Source organism: Hyla sarda, chromosome 12 (assembly GCF_029499605.1).
Source record: "Hyla sarda isolate aHylSar1 chromosome 12, aHylSar1.hap1, whole genome shotgun sequence".
Classification (NCBI taxonomy): Eukaryota; Metazoa; Chordata; class Amphibia; order Anura; family Hylidae; genus Hyla; species Hyla sarda.
Window position 1 is genome coordinate 42,179,911 of NC_079200.1, and position 20,637 is coordinate 42,200,547.

General features: G+C 44.0%; 1 protein-coding gene across 1 annotated transcript in view; it reads left to right on the plus strand.

Moving 5' to 3' along the window:
* The first annotated feature begins 5,027 nt into the window (after window positions 1–5,027).
* Window positions 5,028–20,637, plus strand: part of MYO1D (myosin ID) — a 141,028-nt gene continuing 125,418 nt past the window's right edge. The window contains exon 1 of the mRNA XM_056548861.1: window positions 5,028–5,166. The gene's annotated coding sequence lies outside the window, so the exon portion shown is untranslated. The remainder of the gene's footprint in view (window positions 5,167–20,637) is intronic.

Genomic DNA, 20,637 nt, shown 5'->3' on the forward strand with positions numbered 1-20,637 from the left:
ATGCCCGAACAGCCGGCGATGGAACTCTCTGTACGCCAGTGGTCTCCACCCTGCGGACCTCCAGTTGTTGCAAAACTACAACTCCCAGCATGCCCAGACAGCCAACGGCTGTCCGGGCATACTGAGAGTTGTAGTTTTGCAACAGCTGGAGGTCCGCAGGTTTGAGACCACTGCTGTATGCTGTATACCTATGCCCGGGCTGCAAAAGACACAGAAAATAAACTTTTAACTCACCCACGTCACTGGGGACGGGAACGCAGGACAGCCGTCAGCCTATCACCGGCCAGAGTGATGCCCCGCACCTGCCAGTGATAGGCTGAGCCCACTGTCATATATGAAGCCGTATACAGCGTACAGTAGTGGTCTCAAATCTGCGGACCTCCAGCTGTTGCAAAACTACAACTCCCAGCATGTCTGGGCATGCTGGGAGTTGTAGTTTTGCAACAACTGGAGGTCCGCAGGTTGGAGACCACTGGCGTACAGTTAGTTCCATCACCGGCGGGCCCCCAACAAAGAGGAGGAGGGCAGTGCTTTACATATGTGAGTAGTACCCTGCTGGGCTGATCATTAATTGGGGGGAGCAGAACAGTGCTGGTGGGTCACATGATTTTGGGGGGGGGGGGTGGAGAAGCCGAACACCGCGCGCGGGTCACATGATGGGGGGGGGGGGGGCTGAACAGCGCTGGCGGGTCAATTGATTTTGGGGGGGGAATATCGTTATATACCGTGGAACCACCGTAAGTTAAAAAAATACCATGATACACATATATGGTCATACCGCCCAGCCCTAGGTATATGCAGAGCACCCCCCCTTCCCTAGAGGTATATGCAGAGCACCCCCTCCCCCCCCTTCCCTATATGTAAATGCAGAGCACCCCCCCCTTTCCCCCATCTTCCCTATAGGTAAATGCAGAGCACCCCCCCTCATTCTCCCCCTTCCCTATAGGTAAATGTAGAGCACCCCCCCCCTCCCTCTCTCCCCCTTCCCTATAGGTAAATGCAGAGCACCCCCCCTCTACCCCCCTTCCCTATAGGTAAATGCAGAGCACCCCCGCTCCCTCTCCCCCCCTTCCCTATAGGTAAATGCAGAGCACCCCCGCTCCCTCTCCCCCCCTTCCCTATAGGTAAATGCAGAGCACCCCCCCTCCCTCTCCCCCCTTCCCTATAGGTAAATGCTGAGCAACCCCCCTTCCCCATAGGTAAATGTAGAGCAAAATAAATAAATAAAAAAGGATGCTCACCTGATTTCCCACGCAGCGATCTCCTCATCTGCAGGGCCCGCGTCTTCTCCCCTCCACAGTACAGGCGCTGATGAGTGACGTCACCGGCTCCTGTACTGCGTGCTGCGTGGGGGCGGAGGTCACGTCTCCTCTGTGTAGCTGCAGATGCGGCTCACACAGAGGGGACGCCTTCTCCTGTATGTGCGTGTATCGCGCATACAGGAGAAGGCACCGCTGTCTGCTGGGGATCTGGGACGAGTGTTCCGGACCTCAGCAGCGGTGGCGGCGGCGGCGGCGGGTCAGTCCGCCCCTGGCACCCCCCTTGAGAGTGGCACCCGGGACGGGCCGCACCCCCCCCCCCCCTTGGTACGCCACTGGGCCTGGTCTGATGAGTCTCTACTCCAGCTGCACCATTCAGACAGCAGGGTCACGAAATCCCTTCAGGTTGCTAATGTAAGTCATACGTGATTGATGCCGTTATTGACGTTTGATAGTTTCCCTGTCAAGATAAAGTGTATGGAAAAATACAATCATTTTAAATATGTAGCAGTATAGTGTTAGTCTGGGTGTGACAATGAATTCTTCTGTATCCTATGACTATATTTTATCCACCCACACTTCCTGCTCTTCTCTAGCATACATGGCTGGCCATAGCCACTTGTGATGGATATTTCTCATCGGTTCCATGGTCATACATATACTAGTGCTGACACCATGCTCTACAATGTGGAATTACACATAGAAAAAAGAAGCAGGAGACCTAGTATAGTAAGAGCTATTCCCTGACCGTCACCTTACAGATTACTATGGGATGGTTTGAAATCCAGATAAACAAGCCACGGATTCTATACGAATAGAATGCAGCGCAGATTCCCATTACACATATTAGAAAGCAGTTTTTTTTTATCAGATAATTAAGTTTTAACAGTTTCATACAATGAAAACATAAACATGTGCCTCCAGCTGTTGCAAAACTACATCTCCAAGCATGCCTGGACAGTCGAAGGATGTCTGGGCTTGCAGGGAGTTGTAGTTTTGTAAAAGCTGTAGAGTTATCCAAACACTGTACCTCCAGCTATTTCCAAAACTACAAGTCCCAGCATTACAGGACTGCCTAAGGATGACACATATGAATGACACACACGAATGATGGGATAATACTGTACTGATACTGAATAAAACCCTATACACAGACCAGTATCATCAATAACACCACCATGGAAGGGACAAATAATTGCACCACACCATGACTACACATATAGAGACGGGATAATACTACCATTCTGATACTGAATAAAAGTGACTGTACACAGACTCATATACCCCAGACAGTGACCATATAGTGGTGATCCCAGCTCTACACAGGCTCTGCAGGCCATATGACAGATTTAGGGTACGTTCACATGTACGCAGATTTGATGCACAGGATTTTCTGCTGCAGATCTCAATGTAAACTAAATGACTGAGCACAGCTTCTAATCTGCCGTTACAAATCCTGCGCAGGATCCTGTAAGTGTGAACGTACCCTAACGTGCAGTAACATGTAGTGACCCACAGGGGGCATCTTGTGTGGAGTTGTTCTCTTTCCTTTACTTCTCTGTCTTGCTCAGACGGCCATGAAGACTTCTTACAACCGTGAATTTTTCATTGCAGTATCTGCCAGAAAAACCAGCCTAGGTAGTAGGTAGATAGGTATAGAGTGCAGGTAGATAGATAGTGCCGATGGCTAGGTAGGTAGATAATGCCAGTTAGTAGTTAGATAGTGAAGGTAGGTAAACACACTTGTACATTTAAATCTACAGCTCCTGCATACACACACATATATAACATGCATACACACACATATATAACATGCATACACATATATAACATGCATACACACACATATATAACATACATACACACATATAACATGCATACACACACATATATAACATGCATACACACACATATATAACATGCATACACACACATATAACATACATACACACATATAACATGCATACACACACATATATAACATGCATACACACATATATAACATGCATACACATATATAACATGCATACACACACATATATAACATACATACACACATAACATGCATACACACATATATATAACATACATACACACATATATAACATGCATACACATATATAACATGCATACACATATATAACATGCATACACACACATATATAACATACATACACACATAACATGCATACACACATATATATAACATGCATACACACATATATAACATGCATACACATATATAACATGCATACACATATATAACATGCATACACACACATATATAACATACATACACACATATAACATGCATACACACATATATATATAACATGCATACACACACATATATAACATGCATACACATATATAACATGCATACACACACATATATATAACATACATACACACCTATATACTGTAACATACATACCCACACATATATAACATACATACCCACACATATATAACATACATACCCACACATATATACACAAGGACAGTTACTTTTTATGTAAAAGCTCCACCTCACACATTCTAAGCAGCCTTGTAAACAATAGGTCTTCCTTTCAGATGGCTTTGTAATCTCTTCCCAGAACCTCACCCTCCTTCTTTGTTCTGACTAAAGAGGAAGCAGTCTGAGGTCATAGTGAGGAGGGGTCCTAGAAGACCCCAACCTCTTCATTTGCCTCTAGACTTCAACCTTTACCTCCTCCTTTGGCCTTTCACAGCTTACTGACTCTTCCACACACAAGGATGAGAATACACTGGTGCTGGTCTTCTTCTTTGCTCGGCCTCTATCTTTAATAACTCTCCTTCCTAGCTCTCTGACTACAACCACCTCTCCCTCTCTATCACAAACTCTCATCCTCTTCGGAACCCTCCAACTTCATACACCTGCAGAAACCTATGTGCTATAAATACCCAACAACTTATATACTCTCTACAGTCTACACTGTCCCCAATCTCTTCCCTCTCCTGACCCAATCTAGAAGCTGAACATTATCATGAAACCCTTAAGACTACTATAGACAAAGCAGCACCCCCTACAATCCAAACTACCCAACACATATGGCAGCAACCATAGCATGTGCACAGGGCCGGCTCTAACCATAGGCAAAGTAGGCCGCTGCCTAGAGCGCCCCCTTGATGAGGGCAACGCCCTTTGGCCACAGGTTTGTGTGTGAAGCTGGCAGCGCTGCGCTGGCTTCTCTATCTGGCTGGTTGAGCTGGCTTCTTTATCGGTGCTTTACAGTCTTTTCCCTAGGACCCACAACGTGGAGGCCATCCAGGAGGCCTGGCGCCTTATGAACTGTTTTAAGGATGCTGTTTGGTTTGCCAGAAACCGCCTCGCCCTCAACATGGAGAACATGTCCATCCAGGACTGCTGCAGGTTCATTCGCAGCCTGCTAGAGACTATGCCTTATTGGACAGCCCAGATGTTGATGAAGAAGAGGAGTGAAGACCCCTCGGCTTCCCCATGTGCCCCTGAAGTTATTTCCCAGTAGTTTGGCCCTGTGATCTGCCCTCTCCCTACCCCCATAGTCTCCCATGCCACCCGCTTTCAGCATTCGATTTACGAGTGTTAGAGTAGCGTGCTGTGTGATGTATAGCTTGGGAACCTGTGTGATTGTAATTAATTGTATGGCTTGTAATGACTGAACGATCAATAAAGCTCTTTCAATAATGGCTTCTCTCTCTGGCCAATAGGAGCGCAGCACTGTCACATCACATACACAGCAATTATTACAGTGAATGTGATGTGACAATGCTAATCCTGACAGCCGGACAGAGGAGCGCTGCACTGTCTCTGCACGCTCCTTAAAGATTATTCAGGGCTCCAGTCCTGCAGGACCGACCCTAGAAGTATCCGCTCCTCCCCCAACCTGCCGACTAGATGGTGAAGGTAAACGACCATTCAGTGACCAGTTACTTCTAGTAACTGTACTAATTACCCTACTACTGGGGTGACACTAACAAACCACCTCCTCAGGTAATCACCTGACTCCTAAGGGGGACACACTGTAACAAACCCCCTCCTCATGTAATCTCCTTACTACTGGGGTGACACACTGTAACAAACCCCCTCCTCATGTAATCTCCTTACTACTGGGGTGACACACTGTAACAAACCTCCTCCCCATGTAATCTCCTTACTACTGGGGTGACACACTGTAGCAAACCTCCTCCTTATGTAATTACCTTACTACTGTGGTGACACACTGTAACAAACCTCTTCCTCGTGTAATTACCTTACTACTGGGGTGACACACTGTAACAAACCCCCTCCTCGTGTAATCTCCTTACTACTGGGGTGACACACTGTAACAAACCCCTCCTCGTGTAATCTCCTTACTACTGGGGTGACACACTGTAACAAGCCTCCTCCTTATGTAATTACCTTAATACTGGAGTGACACACTGTAACAAACCCCCTCCTCATGTAATCTCCTTACTACTGGGGTGACACACTGTAACAAACCTCCTCCTCATGTAATCTCCTTACTACTGGGGTGACACACTGTAACAAACCCCCTCCTCATGTAATCTCCTTACTACTGGGGTGACACACTGTAACAAACCTCCTCCCCATGTAATCTCCTTACTACTGGGGTGACACACTGTAGCAAACCTCCTCCTTATGTAATTACCTTACTACTGTGGTGACACACTGTAACAAACCTCTTCCTCGTGTAATTACCTTACTACTGGGGTGACACACTGTAACAAACCCCCTCCTCGTGTAATTTCCTTACTACTGGGGTGACACACTGTAACAAACCCCTCCTCGTGTAATCTCCTTACTACTGGGGTGACACACTGTAACAAGCCTCCTCCTTATGTAATTACCTTAATACTGGAGTGACACACTGTAACAAACCCCCTCCTCATGTAATCTCCTTACTACTGGGGTGACACACTGTAACAAACCTCCTCCTCATGTAATCTCCTTACTACTGGGGTGACACACTGTAACAAATCCCCTCCTCGTGTAATCTCCTTACTACTGGGGTGACACACTGTAACAACCCCCCTCCTTATGTAATTACCTTAATACTGGGGTGACACACTGTAACAAACCTCCTCCTCATGCAATTACCTTAATACTGTGGTGACAATAAGGTGCAGATTTCTTCACACACAGAACAGCAGCAGTGGCTTTTCAGGAATCATGTGACATCCACTACAGCTCCGCCTCCTCCACAGCATCACCAAAGGTCCTTCAGCAACTGTCTCTCCTATCTTGCATGGTGAAACTGCGCCCCCAACATGTAACTGGTCACATGATGGTGACATCATCAAAAGGTCCTTCACCTTCAGCATCTAGTTGGTCCGGCTGGGGGAGGAGGTGGAGGGAGGGGTAAAACTAATTCTAGGGTCAGTCCTGCAGGACTCCAGCCCTGAATAATCCTGCAGGAGTGTGCAGCGTTGGTGCTGCACTGGCTCCTTTATCCTGTCATCAGGAGTGCAGCTCTGTCACATCACATGACACACACAAAAAAACAGACCCAGCACAGAGGAAGACCGCTGTATGAACAACTGTTTCCTGCTTCTGTACGTACACAAATTGCGCACATAATGTACGTACCGGCTATAGCAGTCTCCTGTTCCTGTATGTACATTGTGCACATAGCGTATGTAATGTTTGTACAAGAGAGCAGACTTACACTGTTATACTGGGGGCATTACTTTCCTGGGGGGCATTGTCTACTGGGGCATTACCTACCTAGGGGCACTACCTACCTACTGAGGGCACTACTTACTGGGCGCATTACCTACTACCTACCTACTGGGGGCATTACTTATCTCCTACCTGGGGACATTATCTACTGGGCACATCACCTTCCTACCTACTGGGGGCATTACATACTTCCTACCTACTGAGGGTATTACTGACCTGGGAGCATTACTTGGGGTGTTATTTGGTGCACTGAGGGGAACAGAAGAGGAATGTCCTGAAAAAAGTGTGGCAGATTCTGTGGAAACAAGTCATGGTTGGAAGAAGACTTAATGATGTCTGAGCAAGACAGAGAAGAAAAGGAATGAGAACAACGAGAAGACTCCTCCTGTTAGTCTGTAGATGTAATTGCACTATAATCACTTATAAAGTCTGCAGCACCTGTACAGGACTGGGGTAACCACTATATAGGATTTGGATGGGGGGGAATATTGGTCTATGTTCAGTGGTTTTTATACAGTCACTGTGTGGTAATAATGATAGTGGACATGGTGTGGCGGTATTATTATCACTTGTATACTGGTATTATTGGTAATATTGGTCTCAGTATACACTACACAGGATTTGGTCATTAACAATATGATGGTGATTTGCATGGTGATATTATTTATCATTGTATACTGGTATAATTGGTAATATTAGTCTCAGTATACAGGATTTGGTCCATAACCGTATGATCGTAATGTGTAAGGGGATAACATTCCTCTCTGTATACTAGTACTATTGGTAATATGGGAATATTGGTCTCAGTATACAGGATTTGGTCAGTAACAGTATAATGGTAATATGTATGGTGATAATATTTCCTCCTTTCGTTCTGATTGGACTAAAAGGCTCTTATTTTTCTTGTCCTGTGTTTTAAAATATTTTTTCATAGACAATAGGGAAGATAGGGGGCTTGTTTTATATCTTGGACAGGACCATATACCATATCCGTAGTACATAAAAATATGGCCTCAACTTGTATAAAAACTATCACTAATGTGTTTGGTCGTCATTTTTTAGATTTGTTCAGTAGTAAACTAGCACTCTCTAGTGGTTAATAATTTGCAATGAAAATGTTCTCAAAGCGATGATGCTTTTATAAGGGAACCACCGTCTTTCTTTTAGTTTGGATTCACAAATAGGGGGAATTTATCATTGACTGTCTTAATCAAGTTCTTTTTACCCCCGTTTGCCTGGGTGTACATCATGTGTACGTCTCCCCCATATTTATCAAAGAGGTGCATATTCTTAACCCTTTGAGGAAGGAGCCATTTAATTTTTGCACTTTCGTTTTTTCCTTCTCTCCTTCTAAAAATCATAATTTAAATTTTCCACCTACAGACCCATATGAGGGCTTGTTTTTTGGGCCATCAATGATATATCAATCATTTCATCACCAAATTTATAGCGAAACCAGAAAAATATATTTGTGAGGCAAAATTGAAAAATAAAACACAGTGCATTTTTGGTAAAAATGACACCTTATATTTATTCTGTAGGTCCATACGATTAAAAGCATATCCAACTTATATAGGTTTGATTTTGTTTTACATGTTTTAAAAAAAGTATAACTTTTTGTACGAAAATTTGAATGTTTAAAATTGTCCTTTATTTTTCTGTATACGGGGCTATATGAGGGCAAATTTTTTGCTCCGTGGTTTAAAGTTTTTTTTTTTTTATGGGACTTTTTGATTGCTTTTTATACATTTTTTTAGGGTATGCAAAGTGACCAAAAACACACAATTTTAGACTTTAGAATTGTTTTTTACGCCATTGATCGTGTAGTTTAATTAACATTATATTATTATACAGTGACCCCCGACCTACGATGGCCCCGACATATGATGAAATCGACATTCGATGGCCTCTCAGAGGCCATCGCATGTCGATGTCAGCATCGACATACAATGCTTTTTTATGTCGGGGCCATCGCATTAGGTGCTATCCGGCAGCGCCAAATGCTTAAGCTGCTGCCGGATAGCAGCTTAATGTTCCCCGTGTGGTGCGGTAAGTATTACTTACCCCTCCACGATGCTCCGGGGTGCCCTCCGGGTCCAGCGCTGGTCTTCCGGTGTCTCCTCGGCCCTCTCCGATGACGTCAATACGCTGCTGCGCACGCCATCCACTAGGAATGGCGTATGCAGCGGCGTAATGACGTCGCTACGCAGGCCCAGTAAGGCCTTGCGGAAGACAGAAGAGGACCGGAGAAGACAGAAGAGGACCGGAGAAGACAGCGGAGGACCGGAGAAGACAGCGGAGGACCGGAGAAGACAGCGGAGGACCGGAGAAGACAGCGGAGGGCCGGAGAAGACAGCAGAGGACCGGAGAAGACAGCAGAGGACCGGAGAAGACAGCGGAGGACCGGAGAAGACAGCGGAGGACCGGAGAAGACAGCGGAGGACCGGAGAAGACAGCGGAGAGCCCAGCGGAGGCCCGGGGACACCATCTCGAGCGGCGGGGACAGGTGAGTACAGCTTCCTATACTTTACATTGCACGAAACCCTCAACATACGATGGATTCGACAAACGATGGCTCGTTTGGAACGAATTACCATCGTATGTTGAGGGACCACTGTAGTTTGGACATTTATGCACAACAATACCATATCGGTCTATGTTTATTTTTGCTTTTTATATATATAATATATTTTTTTATTAATGGGAAAAGGGGGGTAATTCAAACTTTTATTAGGGAAGGGGTTAAATCACATTTATTAACTTTTTTTTACCCATTTTTTTGTCCCCATAGGGGACTATTACATGCAATCATTAGCTTGCATACACTGTTCAATGCTGCTGGAGGCAGGTAGGGATACTTTTAGTTTTACTGCCGGGATACTTTTACTTTCACTTTAGACCTGGCAATCAACTTTGATTGCCGCGTTTAAGGGGTTAATGCCTGGTATCACCGTGATCGGTAATGTCCGGCATTAGACACGGGTCCCTGCGGCAGATAGCCTGCGGGACTGAGTCACTCTTAGCCAGGCTCAGGAGTTATAGAAGGGGAGCGGAACGCGTTGTGCAAACATTTGCGACATTTCAAAACAGAAAAAAAATGGATAATACCAATGATGAATTCCACCCATAGTGTTTTGTATATTTTTGATCAAATCATTTTTTATTGCAAACTTTTTATAAAACAGGACATAAAAACATTGAAGCATATATCAAACTGAGTACAAGGCTATTGCTCGAAAGACAAATAATAAAGACAAAAAAGTTGAACCAACCAACCAATGGTTGTGCATTTCTTCCAAAAAATTTTATGTATACTCATGGGGGGAGATTTATCAAAACCTGTCCAGAGGAAAAGTTGCCCAGTTACCCATAGCAACCAGTTTGCTGCTTTCATTTTTAACAAGGCCTCTTAAAAATGAAAGAAGCGACCTGATTGGTTGCTATGGGCAACTGCACCACATTTCCACTGCACAGGTTTTGATAAATCTCCCCCATGGGGTCCCCAGGGGCACACCGCTCAACAAGTAGCAAGTTAGAATTCAACCAATACCAGATGGTCACATGGGATGTCCTACATCGTGAATATATAGGAGTCACAAACAACTATCATATCTGCAGCTATTACAGTAGCGAATGGCACAAGACCGCATTTTAGAACAACAGAAAAAAAAACTGAAGCCCCCCATAAATGCCATAAATGTGTCAGATCATTAAGATTTCCAGAACATTCTCCTAGAGTGTAATTGGCTACCCAAGCACCGCCAACGTCACCCCTCTAAGCAACAGTCAAAGCATATAATCTGGGTCTTTGGACAACCCTTAAAACAGTGGTGTCAAACTGTGGCCCTCCAGATGTTGCAAAACTTCAACCCCCAGCATGCCCGGACAGCCGTTGGCTGTCCGGGCATGCTGGGAGTTGAAGTTTAGCAACATCTGGAGGGCCACAGTTTGACACCTCTGCCTTAATCCCTTAATGACGCAGGACGTAAATGTACGTCCTGGTGAGGTGGTACTTAACGCACCAGGACGTACATTTACGTCCTGTGCATAACCGCGGGCATCGGAGCGATGCCCGTGTCATGCGCGGCTGATCCCGGCTGCTGATCGCAGCCAGGGACCTGACGGCAATGGCTGACGACCGCGATCTCGCGGGCGTCCGCCATTAACCCCTCAGGTGCCGGGATCAATACAGATCCCGGCATCTGCGGCAGTGCGCGATTTGAATGAATGATCGGATCGCCCACAGCGCTGCTGCGGGGATCTGATCATTCATAACGCCGCACGGAGGTCCCCTCTCCTTCCTCCGTCCGGCTCCCGGCGTCTCCTGCTCTGGTCTGTGATCGAGCAGACCAGAGCAGAAGATGACCGATAACACTGATCTGTTCTATGTCCTATACATAGAACAGATCAGTATTAGCAATCATGGTATTGCTAGGAATAGTCCCCTATGGGGACTATTCAAGTGTAAAAAAAATGTAAAAAAATGTAAAAGTAAAAAAAAAGTGAAAAATCCCCTCCCCCAATAAAAAAGTAAAACGTCCGTTTTTTCCTATTTTACCCCCAAAAAGCGTAAATTTTTTTTTATAGACATATTTGGTATCGCCGCGTGCGTAAATGTCCGAACTATTAAAATAAAATGTTAATGATCCCGTACGGTGAACGGCGTGAACGAAAAAAAAAAAGTCCAAAATTCCTACTTTTTTAATACATTTTATTAAAAAAAAAATATTAAAAATTAATTAAAAGTTTTTTAATATGCAAATGTGGTATCAAAAAAAAGTACAGATCATGGCGCAAAAAATGAGCCCCCATACTGCCGCTTATACAGAAAAATAAAAAAGTTAGAGGTCATCAAAATAAAGGGATTATAAATGTACTAATTTGGTTAAAAAGTTTGTGATTTTTTTTAAGCGCAACAATAATATGAAAGTATGTAATAATGGGTAACATTTTAATCGTATTGACCCTCAGAATAAAGAACACACGTCATTTTTACCATAAATTGTACGGCGTGAAAATGAAACCTTCCAAAATTAGCAAAATTGCGTTTTTCATTTTAATTTCCCCACAAAAATAGTGTTTTTTGGTTGTGCCATACATTTTATGATATAATGAGTTATGTCATTACAAAGGACAACTGGTCGCGCAAAAAACAAGCCCTCATACTAGTCTGTGGAGGAAAATATAAAAGAGTTATGATTTTTAGAAGGCGAGGAGGAAAAAATGAAAACGTAAAAATTAAATTGTCTGAGTCCTTAAGGCCAAAATGAGCTGAGTCCTTAAGGGGTTAAAACATCTGTTATATATACACACACTATCTATTGTATATAGTGCATGGGACATACATATGGAAAGCAGAAATATGCACCAGTACGTTTTATGCAGGTTTAGTATTTACTGTAACAGTCCCTCTACTGTATCACTCTCCATTAAAAGGAATAGGAGTTACATAAGCCACTGATTTGACACAACACCAGCAGCGTACAAAGGGACAAAAGAGACTGCCATTTTATTAGGGCCACCACTGCCAGACTTAAAGGGTACCTCTCATCAAAAAAACTTTTGATCTATTATAGATTAATGTATGCAGAATAATTTTACAATTGCATGTTATTAAAAAATATGCTTCTTTCTATTTAATTTTCCACTTTGAAGAAATGACCACTAGGGGTCTCCCTACCAGTCCTGGCAGCAAGCATTTCAGACTCATGCTGGAGTCCTAAACACTACGAGCTGCCAGTCTGCTTTGTTCACAAAGGAGAACACTCAGAGCTGCCAGCCTGCTTTGTTCACAGCCTGTTTGGCTGTGAACAAAGCAGGCTGGCAGCTCTGAGTGTTTAGGACTCCAGCATGAGTCAGAAATGCTTGCTGACAGGACTGATCGGGAAAAATACAATAGAAAGAAGCATATTTTTCATTAACATGCTATTGGAAAGTTATTCAACATTCATTAATCTAAAATATATCAAAAGTTTATTTGATGAGAGGTACCCTTTAAGTGTCCAATAACAGCAATGGGACCTGGGGCAGAGATTGCATAGGGGCCAATAACTTCAATCTACAACTCTGCCAAGTTATCACAAAAGCTGTAAGGGTGACGTCACCTAAATCTGTATGTAAGACCTGTGGATTTTGTGTCAGATTTATCCATTATGTGTGAATGCATCATAGGCAGGACTATGCACACTAGTGTAATAAATAATATGATTTGGTTTTGTGATCTTAGGTAGAAATTTTCCACCCAGACGACTTTATGAGTGTTGCATTTGCAATGTTTACAATGTCCTTTATTGTTGTCACCTTGGCATGTTACCTATGTGGTTTCAATTGTTGGCAGATTTATACTGCTGATTTTTCTTCATTCACTTACTGGAAAATAATATTACAAGAGACACAGGTAAAGTGAAACCTAGTATTACATCAACAGATGACAATACTGGACGGAAGGGGAATCAAGGGTCAGGCATAAATGGTGACACCTCTTAAATGGGAACTTTAACCTTAAGAAAACTCAGGGTCTGGGTATTTAGACACTGGACAATCACTAGAATGAGCTGGTAGAAGTGCAGACTAAGGCTATGTTCACACTACGGAATTTCATTCCGGAGACTGTAGACGCTGGCATAACATGCCGGCGGTAGGACTGTACAGGAGTGCGGTGTCTCATAGATGGCTATGCATTCCGTGTGGAGTCCGCAGAAAGAATGAAGAACAGGTTCATCCTCTCAGTGGACATGGAAATCAGAATTTCCATGCCAGAAACATCATCAGCACAACAACGCACCTCAGCAGAATCCTGTTAAAGGGGTACTCCGATGAAAATCTTTTTTCTTTTAAATTAACTGGTGCCAGAAAGTTAAACATATTTGTAAATTACTTCTATTAAAAAATCTTAATCCTTCCAGTACTTATTAGCTGCTGAATGCTACAAAGGAAATTCCTTTCTTTTTGGAACACTGATGACATCACGAACACAGTGCTCTCTGCTGACATCTCTGTCCATTTTAGCAAACGTGCATAGCAGATGTATGCTAAGTGCAGCATGGTGGCTCAGTGGTTAGCACTGCTGCCTTGTAGTGCTGGGGCCTTGGGTTCAAATCCCACTAAGGACAACAATAAAGACATTATTATTATTATAATAACGTCAGCAGAGAGAACTGTGCTCGTGATGTCATTAGAGAGCATTCCAAAAAGAAAAGAATTTCCTCTGTAGTATTCAGCAGCTAATAAGTACAGGAAGGATTAAGATTTTTTAATAGAAGTAATGTAAAAATCTGTTTAACTTTCCGGAGCCAGTTGATTTAAAAGAAAAAAGGTTTTCACCGGAGTACCCCTTTAAATTCAACGGGACTCTGCTGCAGAGGAATCTCCATGCAGAATTCCAAGGGAAATTCTGCCGTGTGAACATAGCGTAAGAGCATTCTCTCCCAGCGCTGTGCCACGTGACCGAGACAGACCTCCATTCCAATTCCATTATTGAGAAGCGAGGTTTTCTTACACAACTCTGCTGTTTTTTTTTAATTATTATTATTTTTTATATTGTGTTTTTATAACAAACATTACAGTGGATAGAAAGGTGTTTTTTTGTGGGGACTTGACCTTGTGTTATCTTTATTGAGGATACAGAACACTGTAGACGTCCTGTGTTCTACTGCAGTGTAATTTGCCTATTGGTGTATAATGCCGGGCGTCTTTCTGCTCTGCCGTTTTTACTGCACTAGAAAGAATAAAGAAGTTCCTGATTCACTGCACTGCTGGGTGCTTGTTCTTGTATTGGATACTGAATACCAGCGGGAATGCTGTCCGCCTATCCGTGCACAGGTGTGAGCGGTTCATTTCTCATTGTAATATGCTTATTGGTGTACATGTGGTGTGCCACCGTGGTGAGTGGCGGGGCCACGGGTGTTGCGGTGATGAGTGTTGGGATCAGATGTTATTAACCCCGGGGGTCGGATGGTATTAACCCTTATGTGTTCATGATGCCAGTGTGGTTTTCGGGTTCCGGAGCACCACACGCCCGGATTCTCTGCTATCCCACGGGCTAGTAGTGAATAAAGAGTCCACAACCAGTTGAGGGTAAACGGAGGCTTTACTGAATAGAAGACAGGTGTAATTATCTCAACAGGTATGGCCAGATTTCCCAGAGAGGTGACAAGTACCTCGAGGACCTCGCTGCTTGCTGGCCCAATACTTGTAATAAACTTGACTTTGTCTTGTACTTTAGACTTGACTTGTACTATGTGCAGGACTTGACTAACTTCAGGGACAGCAGACATAGACTTGTAGACTTACTGGAGAGTTGTAGCGTTGTGGTACTCCAGATGCTGAACACTTGTCCTGAGATCTCTGGTAGCTGCTTCAGCAAAGATTTAGATGGTACAAGAGCTATAAGCACTTAACTCAAAGAGAGAGAATTAAAGATGGCCACCCCTTTATATAGTGAGGGGGCTGGACTAAAGCCCATTGGTCAAGCTGTGGGTCATAGGTTAAAGCTGGTGCTCTCTGGCTGTACATGTTACAACCAATCATATAACTGCATAACATAACATGTGACAGGCTTACTCACACAGGTCCTTGAGACCTCCACAGGCCCTGTATACTATCAAGACATAAGGATCCTGTCTAAGCTCTTAAAGCTACACATACCACATTTAATAAATTAACATAAGAACAAGGGGAGTCCCTCTAGGGGAGGGACTCAACCTGACAGGGCCTACAGGTAGTACAGGAACGTGTACCTGTACTAGGACATCAAACCCCCTCGCTTAACATAAGTCGTCCTCAACATAAGGTTCTGTCAGGTTTGAGGAACAAAGTGGCCTTGGGGCCATATGCAGTCCTGAGGCATTTTATGCACAAACATCCATTTCAGCCTGATGAAACAACAGATAACATTAGGGTCCTTGTATTATAGTCTATACACTCTTTTGTAGTTGAACAGGATTGCGAACAGGATTCATGAATGGGACTATGAACAGGTTTGTTGTTTATAGATAACTTGTACATACTTACATATACATTTACTTGTAAGGACCTTTTCTATGCACTTTATAACTGGACTATGCATATTATAGTAAACTATACACAACTGACACTTTTGACTAAGCATTTACTGACTTGCATAACTGTTTACTATACATAACATGACATTTTTCACTATGCCTGTGACTAGAGATGAGCGAATTTACAGTAAATTTGATTAGTCACGAACTTCTCGGCTCGGCAGTTGATGACTTTTCCTGCATAAATGAGTTCAGCTTTCAGGTGCTCTGGTGGGCTGGAGAATGTGGATACAGTCCTAGGAGACTCTTTCCTATGACTGTATCCACCTTTTCCAGCCACCGGAGCACCTGAAAGCTGAACTAATTTGACGCAGGATAAGTCATCAACTGCCGAGCAGAGAAGTTCGTGACGAATCAAATTTACTGTAAGTTCGCTCATCTCTACCTGTGACATACTATGCATGTGATATACTGTACATGACTAGACTATGTACTAGACAATATTTACTAGACATTGTATACATGACTAGACTTATCACATTAGACTTATAGTTGCGGATTGGGTTGCCGGAGGCTCTCTGCCCAATGCCTTGGCTACTGGGATCCCTTGGCATAAAACAAATCTCCCCAGAACACTATTTTTAGTTTATGCTAGACATTTCTATGCTAGACAATTAATATGGATAACAACAATTTGACATTCATGTTACCCTTTACTGTTTACATGCTTTAGGTTAGCTTCAGGAATACAGACAGACCTCTGGGTATATATAAGTGATGAAATGAATTTCTGTGCAAATGTGGGCTAGGTAAAGTGAGTGCAAATGTGGTGTGGAAAAATTGATATAAAATATAATAAAAATTATAATCATAAAAAAAAAGGAAGGGGATACCCCGAAATGCGTTTAGCCTATCTGCCTACACAGCCCACCCTGAAGAACACACCGTTCTTGTTACTTGTAACATTAGATACATTAGACATGTTACTGTTAGTAGACTGTGTAATGTGAATGATACAGCTCTACTTTATGTGACTGAAGTAAACTTGACTTGTGTATACTGGACTATGTATACTGTAGTATACTTACACATACTATTTACATTTGTTTGTACTAGATGCTGGTGATGGGGGTAATATGTTCTCCTCCCGACCGTGTCAGGATAAACCCCTGTAAAGAGACAACCAAACATCATACATTACGGTACACAATGACTTTTGGTGTACAAGAACTTTATACATTTTTACTTATTATTGACATAAACAATACAAGACATAACGGTCACATTTGAACTACAACAACTCAGTATACCTCCTTGACCCTCTTTACACCAAACCAAAATATATTACTTTATAGTTCATGTACTGCTCAGTAGTTCATGTACATAAGGAGTTCATCTTTCAACCAACTCAGTGTCCCCTAACCTGAGAAGACTGGTATGCAGCTTAATAGAATTTCCTAAAAGCAAGGAGTCTCTCGGCTTATGCCGGCCACATTACTTACGAGATTGGTTGCAATTTGAAGAACTTTTCTTGACAAAGTCTTGTCAGCCACATATCTTGAACTGTTGCTGAAAACTTGAAACAACAAAAAGGTGCTACTGCATGACAGTCAGTCTCGACGACCAAGTCTGGTATTTTTTCTGTACACATAGTGAATTATACAGCCTTCTTTCTCTCAGGCAATCTTCTTTCCCAGTCTCGCCTACCAGGTGGGGCCCTAGGCTGTGAGATGTACCTAGGGTTGCGAGACTGGGCCCCTTGCATGGGGTCAATATGGGTGTCCCAGGACATGTGGGACAGACTGGATTAATTGTAACCACCACCTGCACTGCTGCGGCTTGCGCCACAGAGGGATCACTTGTTAATGCCTGCTCTTCAGGCCAAACCTCTGTGACAAATGGAGTAGGCCCAGGCACTTTCGTGGGTACCCGTTGGTTAGGCCAAACCTCCTTGACAGTTGGAGTAGGCCTGAGTACATTAGTTTGTGCCCGATGATCAGGCCAAACCTCCACGCCCCTAGGAGTAGGCCTGGGCCCATCTGAACCTTGACTGGAACGACTGATGCTTGAGATCCATTGCTCCTTCAACACTTGGAGGGAGGAGACCAATGGGTCCTGTTGACTTGGACAGGTGGAGTGGGGCCATAGTTGGCCCCTTGCAAGCAGTAGACCCAGTCTCAGCTCTGTGGCTGCTGGAGTGGGCCAGGTCAGGTCCCCCAGGGTGATTAATATGATTCTTTTGAAGTATACAGTCTGTAGGGGGCATATGTTGTGGCAGGCCCTCAAAACATTTTGGCCAATGCTGCCTGAAATCTCAGGTCAGAGCCTCCACCACTTTTCAGTGAACCTGACAGACTTGTTGAGGGGAGGCAAGGACAGTCTTTTTGCCTTGGATGGTGTAATTTTTTAAGGAGGCAGCACCGCTATCTTGCTGCTCTTCGCCAGTACTTCCTGTGGACTGAAGTGGTCAAACTCTGCCTTGCCTTTAATATTGGTCTCCAACAAGATGGCTGCCAGCCGGAAGAATGTCATCAACGGGGCCTGGGACCGGAAGTGGCACAGCGGTGAATCCTCTTCATCCCCCCCCCCCCTCCCCCCCTTCCTGGCAACAGGGGGCGGACCTCTCAAGTTCCACTTGGGGCTGGACACCACAACATTGTTTCCACGCCCGGGGGCAGGATGCTGGCCTTGGCGGGAATCTTTGGCGCGCTTTCCCAGTGGATCTTTAACACTTTCAGGTACAACATTCTGGCACGCAACATAATTTCTGTTCTTATCTTGCACATTGTAAATCCACTTTTTGTAAACTTTCTTGCTACTGACAATACTGTTAACTTCACCTCCCCCACTATTTCTTCAGTGCCAGCACTTTAACTTATTTCAATGACACAGTCCCGTACACTTTGCTGGCACACACTATTTTGTAAAGACATGAGACTTTCAATTTGACACAGTTCAGACTTGGGGGGGGGGGGGGGGGGTAGGACTTGCGGCAACTTGCACATACCCGCATACTGTAGATGGGTGGCCGGACTTGACTTGGTGACTGAATGGTTAAAGCACTCACCCGTATCCTGTTCGTGGGACGCCAAAATATGTGGTGTGCCACCGTGGTGAGTGGCAGGGCCATGGGTGTTGCGGTGATGAGTGTTGGGATCAGATGTTATTAACCCCGGGGGTCAGATGGTATTAACCCCTATATGTTTGTGACACCAGTGTGGTTTTTCGGGTTCCGGAACACCACAAGCCCCGGATTCTCCGCTATCCCACGGGCTAGTAGTGAATCAAGAGTCCACAACCAGTTGCAGATAAACGGAGGCTTTACTGAATAGAAGACAGGTGTAATTATCTTCACAGCTATGGCCAGAATTCCCAGAGAGGTGACCAGTACCCAGAGGGCCTCGCAGCTTGCTGGACCAATACTTGTGATAAACTTGACTTTGTCTTGTACTATGTGTAGAACTTGTCTAACTTCAGTGACAGCAGACATAGACTTAGACAACTGGAGAGTTGTAGCTTTGTGGTACTCCAGATGCTGAACACTTGTCCTTGACTTCTCTGGTAGCTGCTTCTGCAAAGACTTAGATGGTACAAGAGCTATGAGCACTTAACTCAAAGAGAGAGAATTAAAGATGGCCACCCCTTTATATAGTGGGAGGTTGGACTAAAGCCCATTGGACAAACTGTGGGTCATAGGTTAAAGCTGGTGCTCTCTGGGATTACATGTTACAACCACTCATATAACTGCATAACATGTGACAGGCTTACTCACACAGGTCCTTGAGACCTCCACAGGCCCTGTATACTATCAAGACATAAGGATCCTGTCTATGCTCTTAAAGCTACACATACCACATTTAATAAATTAACATAAGAACAAATGGAGTCCCTGCAGGGGAGCCCCCAGGTCACTGAGGGACTCAACCTGACAGGGCCTACAGATAGTACAGGAACGTGTACCTGTACTGGGACATCACATAAACATAAAAAGGCATCTAATTGGGCCCTGCCTCTGGGGGTGCTTAAAGGGAAAGTGTCATCAAAAGAACACATTTTTGTTAACCATATTTATAAAGAATCTTTGGTTATTTTTTTCTAATTTTGTATTTTACTATCTGTGTTTTAAAATAATCATGAATTCTTGCAGTTTTCATTCTGGTCACTAGGCGAAAGTTTATTAAAAGAGCTTTGGTAACCGTTCAGTCGTCATCACATGTGGTACAATATACATCGCGGGTTCCCTACGCTATACATTGTACCACATGCTGCACTAACATTCCGCTCCAACCATTACATTACAATCTGTGATCAGGGAGGGGTGTGGGAACTATGGGGGTAGGGAGGGGCGGATCAAAAGGCCAAACTACTCAGCAAACACGTGAGGAGGTGAGGAATTGGAGGGGCATTAGTCCTCTACTTTATCAACAGCTAGGCTGTCCAAGATTGAACAGTCTCTAAGCAGGCAGTTGAAGATGAGGCGGTTCCTGGCCAGTCCTTAAAACAGTTTATAAGACACCAGGCCTTCTGGATGGCCTCCACGTCATGAACCCCAGGAAAAAGTCCATAATGCACCGAATTGTACAATAGGTTGTTCCTGGGTACCGAGTCTTTAAGTTCCAGTTCCAGGACGTTCAATAGATCTTGTTGAAAGGTCAATGGCGTTTGTTACTTTGTATCCTGCCTGACGAAAGGC